Raw genomic sequence first — 19,056 nt, 5'->3', positions numbered from 1 at the left:
AAGAGGATTATAAATTTTTTTCTTACTATGTCCTTGTCTGATATTGGAATCAAAATTATACTTCCTTCTTGCTTTTTAAAATAAAATTTGTTCTGTTTTGCTTTCCCTGGTGTTTTGAGTTGAAGTCTCATCTCATTTGCTTATAACCTTCCTGATAAATATGTTTAAAAATATAAATTTCCCTCTAGTACAGCTTTAGCTGTGTCCTCCAGAATTTGATATATGGTGCCTCATTATCATTTAATTATAAATATTTACTTTAAAATTGAGTGCTATTTAAAACTGTAAAAAAAGTTGCAAAGCATAGTATTATTTTATAATATGCTTTTTAGTTCTAATACATATAGTATTTTTAAGGAAATATGTTGTTTCTAAGTTCTATTTTTATTACATTATGGTTGGAGACATTTATCGAGCTACCTATATTCTCTAATAAATAGTCTTGTTTTGTAAATGATAATGTCCTATAATTTATGTGTTCTGCTACTGATAGACATGCTAGTTTTTTCCAGATTTTGTAAATATAAAAGTTACTGCAACATATATCCCTGGATCTGTTACAATGAACGGAATCCAGAAATATCTCAAATATGTTGCAACCTGATACCACATAAAAATAATATTTCACTTTGGGGGAAAAGGTGGTTTATTTAATAAATAGTCCTGGTGTAATTAGCAATATTTGTGTGGGCAAAAAGTTATATTCCTTTCTTATATCATGTATAGAAGTAATCTCCAGCTATAATAACTTAATGTAAAAACTAAAATATCAGGAGAAAATTTTAGTAGACCATTCATATAATTTCAGAGTTGGGGGAAGAAATGTAACATATTTTGGAAACCTGGAAATAATAAAGGGGAAAAAGTGAACAGATTTGAATATATTATATAAATATTTTTAACATTTTATGTTTCCATATAACACAGATAATGCTAAAATTTTTTCTAAATGTCATCCTAAGGTCAAATAAATGTTTAGGTCCTGGATTTTGTCTGATGAGGACTGGTGAAATCTTAATACAAAGTGTATGTAACTATATCTGTACATAACTATACCTAACTATATAGCTATAACTACATAACTATATCTGATATTGTTGTAATGGGATTTTGTTCTAATAATTATGTCTCTTGAAATCACATCTCTGCAGTCTGGAAATTGAACAGACCCTATAAAATAACTCTTTATTGGAGATTATTGTGAGGAAAAAGTTTACATAGTTTATACTGCTCCAAGTTCTAAAATGTTTATATATGTGCGTGTGTGTTGAAGTTTCTTTTAGAGAGGATTTTGGAAATTTCATTAAATGAGGGGATAGAGGTGGTATGATAACCGAAAAGAATTTAGAGTAATTAGAATTCTGTTTGGCATTTAGGTAGCAAAAATTTAGCTGTGGCCGGCATGCAAGCATAGATTTGGATATTTCTTTTAAAATGGTACTCTGTTAACAGACATCAGATTTTTTTTTCTTTGCTCTGATCAGTTGTAAATGGATCAACGAAAGTATTACTTTGCCCACTGGCACAATAAAGAGCTTTTACTCTTTTAAATCTTTGGAAAGACATTTATTGCCCTCATTCACTAAGATCAATGGTTATAAATTAGGATGTTTCCTCTGAAGTTAGGTTTATAACCAGAATCTCATTTAATCAGAAAAAGATGATCTAGCTCTAGTCATCTTACCTATGGATAAGGACACTGGGGCCAGGAGAGGTTAAGTAACTTTTCTGAGTTAAGAAGTGCAGGGCTGGGACTGGAAGCTCCTAGGGGCTATTATCTTGATAGTGAACCAGGCTGCCAACAGTAGGTGGCAGAAAAAGACAAAGGCCAAAGGCATTGTCTCAAAGGCACTTAAATTGGGAATAAAATCATTGTCTCCCTTAAGATTTCATACTGTCCTGGGACTTATGACTCCAGGCTTCCATGGTAGGGGAGGAAAATTTGATCCCTAGTCAGCAAATATATCTCATATGCCAGCATCCCAGCCAAAAAGTAAAAAATAAATTGATTTTTTAAAAAAAAGAAAAAGAATTCATACTGTCCTAATATATGATATTTTATGGGCAATACCCACTTCCTGACACTTTGTTTTGCTTTCTGGGAAAGTCAACTGAAAGCTAGTATCTGCAAGGCAACATCCCAGCTGTACATGCTGAGTCCTGACCCTTCAAACGTCAGTGTTTGTGTGCGTTTGGGGCATTGTTGAGTGAGCAGATATGGGCAGGGAGAAGTAACATAGGTGGGAATGGACAGCGTAAAAAAAGGGGAATGCTGGTTTCACACACATGTTGAATCTGTCTTACATGGATCATTCAATTACCTACCCAATTTTAATGATTTTGTTATCCTAGCAGGATGTTGGAGAAGGAAATGGCAACCCACTCCAGTGTTCTTGCCTGGAGAATCCCAGGGACGGGGGAGCCTGGTGGGCTGCAGTCTATGGGGTCGCACAGAGTCGGACAAGACTGAAGCGACTTAGCAGCAGCAGCAGAATGTACTTGGGCTTCAGATTCCAAGTTGGTTGTGATTTCTTCACACATCAAGTTCAGGAGGTGTAATATGCAGATTTGTAAGTGGAGAAAGCAAGTGGACACTTTTAGAAAAGACTGGCTGTAAAGACAAGTGGGGGGATAATTAGGAGGAGGTATGTGAAAACTTGTCTGGTGTCTAGCAGGGAGAATTATATGAGGTGTATTGTGGGTGCTCAGTTGCTAAGTCATGTCTGACTCTTTGTGACCTTACGGATTCTCGGTCCATGGGATTCTCCAGGCAGGAATTCCAGAGTGAGTTGCCATTTCCTCCTCCAGGTGCTGTTCCCCACCCAACGATGGAACCTGTATCTCCTGCATTGGCAGGCAGATTCTTTACCACTCAGCCACCAGGGAAGCCCTTAACCAGGTATAATTCCCTTCTCCAGGGGATCTTCCCGACCCAGGGATCAAACCCAGGTCTCCTGCATTGCATTCTTTACTGCCTGAGCCACCATCTGGGTTCAGTTCTACCGAAACAAAAGATTTCCAATCTTAACTCTTTCTAGGTGAATAAGGACTCAACTTTGTGAGCATAAACAAGAGTGTCTGCTGTCCAGAGCAGAGCAGGAGAGAAAGTAGAGGGGCCTCCTTCCAACCCCCATCCCAGGTTAACGACATGGTGGAGCAGGGAGGGGCAGAGGCCAAGACACAGTGTTTCCTGGAGCCCCGAGGCCTCTTGGAAGTGGCTTTCGAGCACTTTCCCTTCCTGCAATGAAGGCCAACATTCTTTCACAATTCCACAGCTGACCCTGCTGCACAGATTAATTTATTTTCCCTGAGTCCATCTTGTCAAAAAATTCCAGGGCCAGAAACCTAGCTATTCCAAATCAACTTTTCACCCGAGCATTTCCCAGGGATGTTCTTAAGGGAGTGAGAAATAGGATTTGTTTCAGACCAGGGGACTCGGCTGAGCCAGGACAGGTCAAAGGTCATTGTCCTGCAGCTACTGCCTTGAATGGAGCTCTCTGTGAACCAAAGCTCTTTTCAGCTAAGCCAGTGAGATGGCAGCTCACAAGGAACACACCAAATGCCTACCTGAACATTCTTATTGGTCCACTATTTTCCCAGGCTCAAGGTCTGCTTAACCCTCTCTTCACCCAGATGTTTTCTCTGAGCACTGACTTTCATGGCTGGTGGCATGTTTCCCCTCCAAGGATGAAGCTCCTAGTTATACATACCTTTGGACACCTCATAGGGTGTGTAACGTAATACCTGACACATGCAAGTCCAGTTCTGCGACCCCATGGACTGTAACCCAACAGGCCCCTCTGTCCATGGGATTTTCCCGGCAAGAATACTAGAGTGGGTTGCCATTTCCTTCTCCAGGGGATTGCTCACAAATGCTTGCGGACGATCCTGCAGTCTTCTGGGCTTGGAACTGTTTCATGTTTTTTGGAGCATAGATCTAATTTGTGGGCAAGTAGGTACTTTGCAGCCTTAGAGGCCCTGAACTTTCTGGCGGCTTGACTGAGTGTGACCAGGTTTTCATCCTGTCTCCTGGCTCAGTCTGAGGACTCCCTCAGTCCAGCAGAGGGACTTAAAACTCTTAAAAACCCATCTGTGTCTGTCTCTGCCTCCTTCAGTGTCACTGCCACTGAATGGTATTGACTCTGATCGTGACAGTGGTCAAATGGAAACAAGAGACCTGGGAGGCGATTAGGCAAGTGTGGATTCTGCAGCAGCTCCTTGGTTCTGCACTCTATCTCTGCTGCTTAGATGTGTGATCTTGGGCAGGTTGCCTGACCTCTTTGTGTCTTAGTTTTGCATTTGTAAAACAGTGATAGTAGTCTCTGTTTTATAGGGATGCTGTGAATAATGAAGTAATGTATACAAAGTTCTTAAAATGTCCTATGTTCCCTATCATTATTGTTGGTCATATAGCTACCATTTCTTGAATACTTACAAAGTGCCAGGCACAAGTAAGGTCATCTCATGTATTGCACTTAAATTCTCACAATGACCTTATGAGATGAATATCCTTTTTATAGGATATTTATATCCATTTTATAGGCAAGGACACTGAGGTTCAGTAACTCAGATCACTCTGCTAATAAGTGGCAGAGCCAGCATTCAAAGCCAGGGCTGCCTGCATCTGAAGCCATGCTCTTAATTAGGGAGCTGATACATCTTCTCATGTTAATGTGGTTAATCATAAGCGTGGTACATTAATTCTGGTATCTGACTTTCTTTTTAGTCTGGATTTCAAGGGAAATGCAGATCCCTGATTTTTTTTTTTTTTTAGTCTCTGCTTCCATGTTCTTTTGTTTCCCATCAGCGGTGGCGAGATACCTTGCCAACATCATTGAGAGAAGCAGAAGCTGAGACAACTGTCTCTGTCACAGCCTTTGAGTTCTTCAGGTTGGCTGGATGTTTGTGAAGCCTAGGTGGCCTGGACTGGGGAAAGTTTTGCGGTTGTACTTTTGCTTTTATTTCCACATTATGACTGGTTAATCCAGCTGTCCAGAGTTGAGGCTGCAGATGTAACTGACATACTTCTTCCATCTAACTAACTATGGTATCTGCCACAGGTCCAGTAGATCTAGCCTCGCTGGGTAAACCTAGAGAGTTATTTACCCTCCATATAGTTGTCTGAAAAGAAAAGAGTAACACTTGAATGATCAAGTTTCGGAGGGAACTGAAAATATATGTGAGACTTCCTGGATCATCCAGTGGTTAAGAATCTGCCTGCCAAAGCAGGGAAGATGAGTTTGATCCCTGGTCCGGGAAGATTCCACACGTCGTGGAGGAACAAAGCCTGTGCGCCACAGCTACTGAGCCTGCGTGCCTAGATTCTCTGCTCAGCAACAAGAGAAGCCACCGCAATGAGAAGCCCACACGCCACAGCTAGAGAGTATCCCTCGCTTGCCACAACTAAAGAAGCCCTCGCACAGCAACGAAGTCCCAGCGCAGCCAAAAATAATGAATAAATAAAATGTAAAAAAAAACTGTGATGGCTCTTAGTAGCTCCTCTAAGTATTCCTTTCAGTCTAGAGCTAACAAATATTGGCAAGGTTTTTGTAATTAATAACAGATGGGCGTTTTAATGTATCAGATTTATCACTAAGTAGAAAATATTCCAATATTCCGTGAGTCCTCCAGACCTGCATAATATCTAAGCACTAGCCAGGCATTTGCCTGAAAGACTTATTCCTCCTCTCAACGCCCATGTAAGATAGGGAGCATCTCTACTCTGCTCTTGAGAAAACTGAGGTGCAGAGAAGTAGTTTGCCCAAGGTCACAGGGCTGATGGATCAGGAGGGTCAGAATTGACTCCTGGACTCTGAAGCAGTGTCACCTTTCTATGAAAGGGAGAACACAGATGCCTTTCATTCGCTCATTCATTCATCAAATGTGATGAGTGGATGGCTTAAGGATGGTGAGTGGTTAAGACCAGCAGGAGGTGGAAGTTTTGTTTAGGAGTCAGTGAAAGATAAAACTGAAATATTAAGTTAAGGCCAAGTTCTAAAGGACTTTGAAAGTCTTACCAAAGCTGGAGAGGTAACATGATAAAAATTGTAAAAGAAGTCTTCCCAGAATGTCCGATGATGCTTAGAAAGTGCAACGAGGGGGTTATAAAAGGGGACCAGGACTAGTATCTTGTGGGATTCATGGCCGGTTGGGGAAAAGGATGTAGGAGGAACAGCCTGACTGTGAGAGCTGGAGAGAAGCACATGGAGGAGAGCAGGAGAGCCCCAGAGTTTCATCCAGAAGTTTCCAAATGTGTCCTGCAGCACAGAGTACTCCTCTGAGATGCCTTGGGGCTGAGGGGAGGGCACCAGGGAGAACAGGGTGCTTATTTTATTTCACAAAATTTGGCCCTTGTTGTTCAGTCACTGAGTCACGTGCGACTCTTTTTGACCCCATGGACTGCAGCATGCCAGGCTTCCTTATCCTTCACTATCCCCCAGAGTAAGCTTTCATTTAGAAAAATAAATTTGCAGCTTTGAAAAAAATAGTAGTACTGTAAAAGTCTTGGGCTGAAATATCCTAGATGGGCAGGTATTGAGATGGTATAGTTCTCCTTGTAGGATTCACCTACAATTAGGTGCATATGTGCGCAATCGTGTCTGACTCTTACCAACTCCATGGACCCACCAGGCTCCTCTGTCCATATAATTCTCTAGGCAAGAATACTGGAGCAGGTTGCCATTTCCTTTTTCAGGGGATCTTCCTGACCCAGGGATTGAACCCGCGTCTCTTACATCTTCTACATTGGCAGATGGATTCTTTACCACTGAGTCACCTGGGAAGCCCTGTACAACTAGGTACTTAATATATAATCTTTGGGGAAGGACGTGATAACTGTTGGTCAGTCTCTCCAGAGAACTCTGTCCAGCATAGTGTCATCTTTGCGGAGATCATCCCCACCCTGTCTCAGGGCCTTCAGAACCTTGGCAAAATCGAAAGGAAACGCCCAGGTATGATGATACCTGCCCAGCCACCCGGGGACTGGCTGGCATCAAAACTAGGACTCTATTTATTCTCGATCTCGATGGAGAGCAGCGTTCTGCATTCGAGATGGCATGTGTACAGGTGGGGAGAAGGGTCCCTTTATCTGGATGAACCATCTTTTCGTCCTTCTACCTGGGCAGTCACTTCCTCTCTGTGGCAGGGGGATGGCCAGTTTGAACAGGAACAGAAGGAAAGGCTTGCCGGAGCTCCACCCTGGGGGGTGCCCTAATCCAGGTTCGTTGGGCCCCTGGCAGAGGACATAAAATGAGCAGGGACACGGGAGAACTGGGGCCTTGGGAGTTGGACTGAAGCTGTTAGAAGATGCAAATTGATAAATAAACATGAAAACAATGAGGCTCTGCTAACCGCTCTGACAAAGGGCAAATTGCTAATCTAACCTCCCCTTCAGGCCGGCTGCCTCAGTGGAACAAAGGCGGCTTTTATAGCTTCTGTTTTATTTGTAAACTGGTCAGTTAAATGGATTTACTCTCACCTGCCTCTTAGGGGGAGGGGAGGTGGCAGCTAATCCTTCCTTTCTCTGTGGGCTCAGGGAAGCGGGTCACCTGATCTGACCAGGAAAGGTCTTGAGGATGTGCCAGATTTGAGCCATGCTGGAGTAACTGCCAGATCGTCAACAATGGGCTCAGTGTCTGAGGGGAGGGGGCTGGGAGGGCAGAGCCGCTCGGCTGGTGTAACCCTAACTCAGAAGAGGTGGGCTCCCCCCGGCCCCCCGCCCAGCCTCCCCGTGGGTCTCCTCAGAGGAGCTGGTTGTGAGCGCTCGCTGGTGCTCTCAGAGGCTGTCACGCAGGCTCCTTTGCAATGCAAGGAGCCTTCTCCCCCACTTCCCTCTGAAGAGGGTCTGCCAGGCTCAGGGCTGTCACCTCAGTCATTATTCCAGCTGCCCTGCTGGAGGAGCCAGTGGCGCTAAGGAGCTGGCCCCGACCTAGTCATCCGCGACATCTCAGAGCCGGGCTGGTTTCTGGTGGCCTCCAGTCTGCCTTTCCCGCTAGTCACTCTACCGGGTCACCCCACTTCCTCCACCTCAGATGTCAAGGAGCCTCTGGCTGGTGGGAGGCACAGTGACTGGTGGGGAAGAGATGGATGTTTTTCTGTCTAACCACCTCCCTAAGACCCGTCCTGCTGTTGTTCCACACCCAGGGGCACAGACTGGGTCTTTTCCAGGTATTAGGAACCCAGAGGTTCTTTACCACCTGGGGACTTGAGGACCAGGAGGAAACAGAAATCATGACCAGAAATGGTTGCCAAAATCCCAAGTCAGGCCTGCAACAAAGAGTGATTTCAAATACAGATTTGGAATTAATGGCACCCCACTCCAGTACGCTTGCCTGGAAAATCCTATGGACGGAGGAGCCTGGTAGGCTGCAGTCCATGGGGTCGCTAAGAGTCGGATACAACTGAGCGACTTCACTTTCACTTTTCATTTTCATGCATTAGAGAAGGAAATGGCAACCCACTCCAGAGTTCTTGCCTGGAGAATCCCAGGGATGGCAGAGCCTGGTGGGCTGCCGTCTATGGGGTCGCACAGAGTCAGACACAACTGAAGCGACTTAGCAGCAGCAGCAGCAGGCATGAGTGGGATGTCACCCAGATGGGGCCTTTGAGATGGGGACAAGGAGGGTTTCGGGGGGACGAGGAGGGTTTAGGGCCTTCCCCACAGTGCCAGCCACTGTAGCGGCTTTAGGTACCCAAGGCTCCACCCTCATTTGACAGGAGGCATCAGGGCAAAGTCTCAGACCCAAAGTCTGAAGGATGTGTTAAGACTCGAGAAGAATTTTCTCTCTGGCAACTTAGATGCCTGTTCAAGGCCTTGGCCCCCTCCAGGGGATAGTCTGCAGCAGCGGAGGGCGAGGGCTGGCTGAACAAGGCTGTGTGTGCACCTGCTAAGTTGCTTTAGTCGTGTCTGACTCTTGAAGACCCTGTGGACTGTAGCCCGCCAGGTTTCTCTGTCCAAGGGATTTTCCAGGCAAGAATACTGAAGTAGATGGCCATGCCCTCCTCCAGGGGGTCTTCCTGACCCAAGGATCAAACCCAAGTCTCCCATGTCTCCGATATTGCAGGTGGATTCTTTATCCGCTGAGCCATCAATATGAGATGATAATGCTAGTGTTTGGTATTTTTGTTTTATTTCTGACTTTAATGGAAACACTTTTTATATGATGTTGGACTGTGTGTTTAAGATAGATACTCTTTATTGTCTGAGTGTCCCAGTTCTCTAAGTTGGACATCTATTGAATACATTTTTAATATCTCTTGGGATGAATATTTTTATTAAAAAGGTAATCTAAATTTGCATGTTAATAAATTTTCTAATGTTAAACCATCTGGGTAATCCTAGAACACATACTATTTGGACAGATTAATCTATACTGTAATTTACTGCTTTAATTCAATATTATGAGAGTTCACTTAGAATTTCCTCCTCTATAGGAGAGATCTTGCTAATATGTAAATGAGAGCAAGGTCGAGGTTCAGGTTCACATTGTTTCCTGGGCTTCAGCTCTTCTGCATGTCCTAGAATCTTCTCTTCTCACCACACTTAACTCTTCCTTTAACCAACAGTTCCTTAACCAACAGAACTCTATGCTGAAACCATACCCAGTTGCTCCTGATTCTCTGCAGACGTTATTTCCTCTTTCATAATAATGTGTTTTCAAAAGCTTGTTTTCTTTGCCTGAAAAGCATCCTTGGTCCCCAAGCCTACCTGCAAAGTCTCATCACCCTTCAAGTCTCACTGGGTCACCGTCTTCATGAAGACTTCCTCCTCCTTCTTCTCAGCAGAGGCCCCCACTCCTTCTGCGCACTTTAAACTTTCCAATTACAGAACTTATCACATTGTATGCAAATTATTTGCTTACAAGTCTTTCTTATCCACAAGCTCAATAGCTTCCAAACCCCCAAAGATTTGAGCATCCCAGAGGGTAAGGAAGAGGATTCATGGTGGGGAAAGGGGAGAAAATATTATAATTTTTGTTTATGTTGTTTATTGCCTCCTGTTTATATTGTGTATGTTTTGTTTGTGAAAGTATATATTATTTTGTGCATGTGTGCTAAGACGCTTCAGTCATGTCCGACTCTTTGCGACCCCATGGAAGGTAGCCCTCCAGGCTCCTCTGTCCATGGGATTTTCCAGGCAAGAATACTGGAGTGGGTTGCCATCCTCTCCACCAGGAGATCTTCTTGACTCAAGGGTTGAATTTGCATCTCTTAACATCTCCTGCATTGGCAGGCAGATTTTTTTACAATAATCGCCACTTGGGAAGCCCAAATATTTTATGTATTTACATAAATATAAGTATGTTTTATTATATGTGTATCTACATTTACACATATATACACATATGTAACAGATCACTATTATATATGGTAGGATATGTGTATGATTAATAAATAAAATTACATAAGCTGGGGGTATCTGCTTGATTTTTTAAAATATCTCATTTATTTATTTAAATTTTATTGACCAATAGTTGATTTACAATGTTGTGTTAATTTATTCTATACAGCAAAATGTCTCAGTCACACACACACATATTCTTTTTCATATTCTTTTCTATTATGATTTGTCAGAGGATATTGAATCTAGGTCCCTGTGCTATAAAATGCTCGTGCTCAGTCACTCAACTGTGTCTGACTCTTTTTAAACTGATGCAGCAAATGATCAGAAACAGATAGGAGACCACTGCACTAGACCGAGTGGAGTCTCTGAAGGTGGAGTTCAGTTTTCTTTTTAAAGCAATCAACTCAATTTTTAAATTTATTGGCTGTGCTGGGTCTTCATGGCAGTGCATGGGCTTCTCTAGTTGCAGTGCACAGGCTTGGTAGTTGTGGTGTGTGGGTTTAGTTGCTCCGAGGCATGTGGGATCTTTGTTCCCTGACCAGGAACTGAACCGAGTTCCCTGCATTGGAAGGTGGATGCTTGACCAGTGGACCACAAGGAAGTCCCTGGAATTCAGTGTTTTTTAGTTGTTATTTACTTTTATTTATTTATTATTGTCCGCACTAGGTCTTCATACTGTGCGGGCTGTCTTTAGTTGTGGAGCCTGGGGGCTTCTCTCTAGCTGCGGGTGCAGCCTTCTCATGGCGGTGGCTCTCTCGTTGTGGAGCACGGGCTCTAGGGCACGTGGGCTCAGTAGCTGCTGTACGTGGGCTCAGTAGTTGTGCTGTGCAGACTCGGTGTGTGGGATCTTCCAAGACCAGGGATCCAACTGGTGTCCCCTTCATTGCAAGGTGGATTCTCAACCTCTGGACCACCAGGGAAGTCCCTGGAATTTGGTTTTAGCCTTGATTTATATCCTCCACCATTACATTGTAGCCAAGACAAGATATGAACCTGATAATATTTGAAAGGTTGAATGAAAAGGTTGAGAGAAAGTAGACAGTTGATAAGCTTTTGTGCTGGAATTTCCTTAATATAAGAATTATAAATATCAACAGTAAATTATATAGTGATCTAACTTAAGTGGTGATTATTAAGGTTGATTTTTTACAAGAAAAAAATCTTTGAAGGGAAAGGAAATGAACCATTGTGAATTAGATTCATGTCATTAACTCTCCACTTTCAAATAGGAAAACAAAGTCAATTTTAAGTGACTTCTTAGATCAGATCAGATCAGTCACTCAGTCGTGTCCGACTCTTTGCGACCCCATGAATCGCAGCACGCCAGGCCTCCCTGTCCATCACCAACTCCCGGAGTTCACTCAGACTCACATCCATCGAGTCAGTCATGCCATCCAGCCATCTCATCCTCTGTCGTCCCCTTCCCCTCTTGCCCCCAATCCCTCCCAGCATCAGAGGCTTTTCCAATGAGTCAACTCTTCACATGAGGTGGCCAAAGTACTGGAGTTTCAGCTTTAGCATCATTCCTTCCAAAGAAATCCCAGGGCTGATCTCCTTCAGAATGGACTGGTTGGATCTCCTTGCAGTCCAAGGGACTCTCAAGAGTCTTCTCCAACATCTAAGTTAAATTCACCCATTCCAGTCCATTTCAGTTCGCTGATTCCTAGAATGTCAACATTCACTCTTGCCATCTCTTGTTTGACCACTTCCAATTTGCCTTGATTCATGGACCTGACATTCCAGGTTCCTATGCAATATTGCTCTTTATAGTGTCGGACCTTGCTTCTATCACCAGTCACATCCACAGCTGGGTATTCTTTTTGCTTTGGCTCCATCCCTTCATTCTTTCTGGAGTTATTTCTCCACTGATCTCCAGTAGCATATTGGGCACCTACTGACCTGGGGAGTTTCTCTTTCAGTATCCTATCATTTTGCCTTTTCATACTGTTCATGGGGCTCTCTGTTCATGGGGCTCTCAAGGCAAGAATACTGAAGTGGTTTGCCATTCCCTTCTCCAGTGGACCACATTCTGTCAGATCTCTCCACCATGACCCGCCCGTCTTGGGTTGCCCCACGGGCATGGCTTAGTTTCATAGAGTGAGTTAGACAAGGCTGTGGTCCTAGTGTGATTAGATTGACTAGTTTTCTGTGAGTATGGTTTCAGTGTGTTTGCCCTCTGATGCCCTCTTGCAACACCTACCGTCTTACTTGGGTTTCTCTTACCTTGGGCGTGGGGTATCTCTTCACGGCTGCTCCAGCAAAGTGCAGCCGCTGCTCCTTACCTTGGACGAGGGGTATCTATTCACCGCCACCCTTCTTGACCTTCAACATGGGATAGCTCCTCTAGGCCCTCCTGCGACGGCGCAGCCACAGCTCCTTGGACGTGGGGTTGCTCCTCCTGGCCACCGCCCCTGGCATCGGGCTTAGGGGCGTGGGGTAGCTCCTTCCGGCCGCCACCCCTGGCCTCGGGATTAGGGGCGTGGGGTAGCTCCTCCCGGCTGCCACCCCTGACCTCGGACGCGGGGTAACTCCTCTCGTCGCCTCCCCTGACCTAGGACGCAGGGTAGCTCCTCTCGGCCGTTCTGTTTATTTTAAGGTTAGGTCCATTTCTGGTAGACAGAAGGTTGCTTTTGAGATCTTGGAATTAAGTTCTGCTGCCTAAAATGCCCATAAGAGCTGAGATCTTTCTGCAGTGCCTCTGTCATGAGGGATTTATTAATTGCTGTTTTTACAATGATCCACCAAGGGAGCGGCAGAGGATGAAACGGTTAGATGGCATCACTGACTCAATGGACATAAGTTTGAGCAAACTCGGGGAGATAGTGAAGGACAGGAAACTGGTGTGCTGCAGTCCATGGGCTCACAAAGTGTTGGACACGACCGAATCACTGAACGTCAACCAATACTTGTAGGAAACATCCAGCTTCTGAGACATAATGCCAGATACAAAATATGGCAGCTTGTATGATGATAGGAACCATCTCTCCTGGGGCTGATCTGTAGAATTATTGCAGCACTGTAGAGACTCCTCCCTAATGCTGTGCCCACAGGTTCTTCACAGGAGAAGCCAAGAGATTGTGGCAGACAGCAGAGGCTTGAGGGATGGACAGACCTGAGCATCCTGGCTCCACCACTCATCAGCAGTTTCATAGAACACCTGACATCTGTAAAGAGAGAAGAATGACACCTCTGTCACTGGGCCATGGTGAAGATTAACTGAGACAGATCGTTCAGAAATCCCTCACACAGCCCTTGGGCTGTAGTGGGTACATTGGTTAAGATGCATTCAGCTGTAAACAGAAAAAAAATCTCCACACACACTGGCCTAAATAACAAGGGAGTTGATTGCTTCATATCATCGAAAACCCAGCAGGCAGGCTTCAGGGTTGTTTTAACCCAGTTGTCCAGTCAGGTCACCAGGGCCCTCCAAGATGTTGATCTCATGCCAGACTTTCTCCCTCTTTCTCACAAGGCCGGGGCGGGGCTGGGGCGGGGGGGCGGTACCCTCGCTGTGCAGGACTGCATGCTTCCTCATCACAGTCAAAAAGAAAGACAGAATGTTCCCCTCAACCGTGGAGCCGAAATCTTGGACTTCCTTCTTATGAAGCTGCATTTGGTCATATGTTGTCATGCCCTGAACTGGTGGGTGTGAAATGCCAAGTGCTGATTGGCTCAGATCTGCATTGAGTGCTTATCCCTGAACCAATCACTGTGGCAAGTGGGGGATGAACTAACCCGATTGGCTCCAACCAATCAGGGCTCACACCTTGACCTGGGGGCGGGTGAATCCTACCCAGACTCCATGCCTGGAAGGGGACAGAACTCATGCTAGCAAGACACCCACAGGATCACTGCAGCAGGTACCCAATAAATATTGTTGTTATTGCTCTTATCAATAACGAAATCCCACCTTCTGGTGAATGTTTCTTTGAAGCTGATCCTGTGTAGTTCCCGCTTTAAATAGTAACTATTTTCTTTTGGGTTCTAAGAAATATTACACTGCTTTATTTCGACCTATTCCCTAGTCAGAGATCCACATTCTTCAAGTGTTTCTTCAATGAATTGTAAGTGAATTTTTATGTCATAGCTGGCAGAGATCCAAAGCTGTCTGTTCTCTGAAGGTGGTGATAGTGATGGCAGTATCCTCATCCATCTGAAGTAGAAAGAGCTGGAAAAAATTTATAGACCTTCAACTCTTTGGACCTGCCACCCAACCTGCTATGGGGTCTTTTATCACGTGGAGTTACCCTCTGTGGGCCAGCTCCACTGGAGTGAACCTATTACACGTATTAGATGTGAAGCATATTGGGGGGCTTTGAAGAGGATGGACGTGGAGCAAAACCACATGCAGACATCTCGGCTGATGGATGACCTGTGGCTGGGCAGGTCCTGCCAGTCACCGCTGAGCTGTGGGAGAGGGGTCGGGCAGCGGCATGATGCCGGGGGGCGAGAGTCGGGGGCAGCTTTTAAACTTCTCGGCCTTGCAGCTGCCAGCTAAAGGTAATAACACTGCCAGTGGGGATAAGGAGGAAGCTCGTTGGCTTTGGTTTCTGCAGATCTTGCTCAATCTCTGTGAAGGGCAATGATTGCTTATGTCCTTTATAAGACTTTCGAGTCCTTTCTGTCATGTATCTTTATCCAACAGGGCTTAGAACTCAGTATTTCCTCCGGAGGTGCAGAGGAGACAGATCTTGGGTTACTTTGCCACGCACATCTTTTACACCTCACAGGACAATGGAACTCTGCCATCTGTGGTTCATTTCCCCCCGCAGCGATTTAGAAGACATGTGAGAGGCAGCTGTGCTTCCTGAGCGGGAAGCATCGATGAGGAGGTTATTGGGCAATACTTCACACTGGAGAGAGCAGAAAAGTTGTGGCTGTGTTAGTTTCCTATGGCTTGTTGTTGTTTTTGTTTAGTTGCTCAGTCATATAGGCCTCTTTGTGACCCCATGGACTGTAGCCTGCCAGGCTCCTCTGTCCATTGGATTTCCCAGACAAGAATACTGGAGCATTTGCCATTCCTTTCTCCAGGGGATCTTCCTGACCCTGGCTGGAACCCTCATCTCCTGCATTAGCAGGCAGATTCTTTACTGCCGAGCCACCAGGGAAGCCCTTCCTATGGCTGTTGAAGCACAAACTCAATGGCCTAGAATGATACAAATGTATTATCTTATTATCCCAGAAATTAGAAATCTTCAACTCAGTGGGTCAGTAGAGTATTCCCCCTCGAAGCTCTAGGGGAGGATCTATTTCCTTGCCGCTTCCATTTCTAGAAGGTGCCTGCCTTCCTTGACCCAGGGCCCACGTCCTTCATCTTCAAGGCCAGCACTGTGGCATCTTCCAGGCTCTCTCTTTGACCTTTGCTCCCATTATCATATCGACTTTTTTCTCTGTTTTCAAGTTGAATTATAGTTGATTTACAATATGGTGTTAGTTTCAGGTGTATAGCAAAGTGATTCAACTATATATATATATTTTCAGATTCTTTTCCATTATAGGTTATTGTAAGACATTGAATATAGTTCCCTGTGCTATACAGTAAGTCCTTGTTGTTTATTTTATATATAGTAATGTGTACCTGTTAACCCCATAGTCCTAATTTATTCCTCTCTTTCCCTTTCCCTTTGTAACCATAAATTTATTATGTCTGTTTCTGATTTTTCAATAGGATCATGTATATTATTTTTTAGATTCTACATATAAGTGATAGTATATAATATTTGTCTTTCTCTGTATGACTTGCTTCACTCAGTATGATAACCTCTAGGTCCATCCATGTTGTTGCAAATGGCATTATTTCATTCTTTTTAATGGCTGAGTAATATTCCATTGTATATATGTACCACATCTTCTTTATCCATTCATCTGTTGATGGAGACTTGGGTTGCTTCTACATCTTGGTTATTGTATATAGTGCTACAATGAATATTGGGGTGCATGTATCTTTTTTAATTAGAGTTTTCATCTTTTCTGGATCTATGCCCAGGAGTGGGATTGCTGGATCATAGGGTAGTTCTATTTTTAGCTTTTAAAGTAACCTCCATACTGTTCTTTAGTGGCTGTACCAATTTACATTCTGACCAACAGTTTGGGAGGGTTGTTTTTTCTCTATACCCTTCCTAACATTATTATTTGTAGACTTTTTGATGATGGCTATTCTGACTAGTGTGAAGTGGTACCTCACTGTAGTTTTGATTTGCATATCTCTGCAGCCATGAAATTAAAAGATGCTTACTCCTTGGAAGGAAAGTTATGACCAACCTAGATAGCATGTTCAAAAGCAGAGACATTACTTTGCCAACAAAGGTTCGTCTAGTCAAGGCTATGGTTTTTCCTGTGGTCATGTATGGATGTGAGAGTTGGACTGTGAAGAAGGCTGAGCGCCGAAGAATTGATGCTTTTGAACTGTGGTGTTGGAGAAGACTCTTGAGAGTCCCTTGGACTGCAAGGAGATCCAACCAGTCCATTCTGAGGGAGATCAACCCTGGGATTTCTTTGGAAGGACTGATGCTAAAGCTGAAACTCCAGTACTTTGGCCACTTCATGTGAAGAGTTGACTCAATGGAAAAGACTCTGATGCTGGGAGGGATTGGGGGCAAGAGAAGAAGGGGACGACAGAGGATGAGATGGCTGGATGGCATGACTGACTCGATGGACGTGAGTCTGAGTGAATTCTGGGAGTTGGTGATGGACAGGGAGGCCTGGCGTGCTGCGATTCATGGGGTTGCAAAGAGTCGGACACGACTGAGCGACTGATCTGAATAATTAGTGATGTTGAGCATCTTTTCATGTGCCTGTTAGCCATCTGTATATCTTTTTTGGAGAAATTTCTGTTTAGGTCTTCTGTCCATTTTTTGATTTTTTTTTTTTTTTTGATATTGAGTTGTGTGAGCTATTTGTATATTTTGGAAATAAAGCCCTTGTCATTTGCATCATTTGCAAATATTTCCTACCAGGCCTTAGGTTGTCTTTTCATTTTGTTTGTGGTTTCTTTTGCTGTGCAAAAGCTTGTAACTTTGATTAGGGCCCATATGTTTATTTTTGCTTTTATTTCATTTGCTTTGGGAGACTGATCTAATAAAATATTGCTACAATTTATGTTAGAGAATGTTTTGTCTATGGTCTCTTCTAGGAGTTTTATGATGTCATGTCTTATATTTTGGGGCTTCCCTGGTGGCTCAGATGGTAAAGAATCTGCCTGCAATGTGAGAGACCCAGGTTCAATCCCTGGGTTGGGAAGATCCCCTGGAAAAGGGAATGGCTACCCACTCCAGTATTCTTCTTTTTTTTTTTTTTATAAAAACAGTCCCACAGCATTTATTGTCATCTGGTAATAACATAAGAGCAGAACAATATGAATACATGTTTTAGAACTACATCTCTAACAAAGGACACCTAAAAAAACCAACGGTACTGCCAAACAATTTCTCACTACATCTGTCACTTCTAGTTGGAGACACTTTAGAGCAGAGTAATGTTATCTCCTTTTAACATGATCCGACCCAGTTGTTTTCTTGACTTTGTTTTAGAATGAATCTCTTCTGCATCATCTAATACGAGGTTCATATACTCATCAAAACCAATGATACAGCCCTCTATCTGCATATTCACTTGCTCATAAAGCCACACCTGAATCTGTGATCTATTTTGCAAGTATCTGAAGATGAGATTGATGGGTGTACCATCACCTTCTGCACATTCTGGCCCTGCCCCTGGTACGCCATGCTGGCCCACTCCAGTATTCTTGCCCAGAGAATCCCATGGACAAGGAGAGGAGCCTGGCAGGCTATAGTCCATGGGTAGTCTTTAAAAAAAAAATCCATCTGCCAATTGATCTGTTCAGACTATTTTCATTTAATGTAATTATTTCTATGCTTGGATTTTGATAATAACTGCTTTAAAGTCTTTGTCAGGTAATTCTATCGTTAGTGTCATCTCAGCATTCGAGTTGAGATTTTCCTAGTTTTTCATATGACAAGTAGTTCTGTGTCATATTCTGGACATTTTGAATATTATGAATCTCTGGATCTTACCATACTCACAGAAAAAAAAGTCAATCTAATCGCACTAGGACCACAGCCTTTTCTAACTCATGAAACTAAGCCATGCCCTTGGGGCAACCCAAGATGGGTGGGTCATGGTGAAGACATCTGACAGAATGTGGTCCACTGGAGAAGGGAATGGCAAACCACTTCAGTATTCTTGCCTTGAGAGCCCCATGAACAGTATGAAAAGGCAAAATGATAGGATACTGAAAGAGAAACTCCCCAGGTCAGTAGGTGCCCAATATGCTACTGGAGATCAGTGGAGAAATAACTCCAGAAAGAATGAAGGGACGGAGCCAAAGCAAAAAGAATACCCAGCTGTGGATGTGACTGGTGATAGAAGCAAGGTCCGATGCTGTAAAGAGCAATATTGCATAGGAACCTGGAATGTCAGGTCCATGAGTCAAGGCAAATTGGAAGTGGTCAAACAAGAGATGGCAAGAGTGGATGTTGACATTCTAGGAATCAGTGAACTGAAATGGACCGGAATGGGTGAATTTAACTCAGATGACCATTATATCTACTACTGCGGGCAGGAATCCCTCAGAAGAAATGGAGTAGCCATCATGGTCAATAAAAGAGTCCGAAATGCAGTACTTGGATGCAATCTCAAAAATGACAGAATAATCTCTGTTCGTTTCCAACACAAACCATTCAATATCACAGTAA

The 19,056-nt window shown here is 43.9% G+C and overlaps 1 pseudogene; it reads right to left on the bottom strand.

Moving 5' to 3' along the window:
- Nucleotides 1-17,788: 17,788 nt before the first annotated feature.
- Nucleotides 17,789-18,066, bottom strand: LOC147346046 (small nuclear ribonucleoprotein E pseudogene; annotated as a pseudogene).
- Between the last annotated feature and the right edge of the window lie 990 nt (nt 18,067-19,056).

This window comes from Bos grunniens, chromosome 24, assembly GCF_055505025.1.
Source record: "Bos grunniens cultivar Pamir isolate PY7600 chromosome 24, Bosgru_T2T1.0, whole genome shotgun sequence".
Lineage (NCBI taxonomy): Eukaryota > Metazoa > Chordata > Mammalia > Artiodactyla > Bovidae > Bos > Bos grunniens.
The sequence above is the reverse complement of the archived record's forward strand: the minus strand, read 5'-3'. Positions and strand labels throughout refer to the sequence as shown.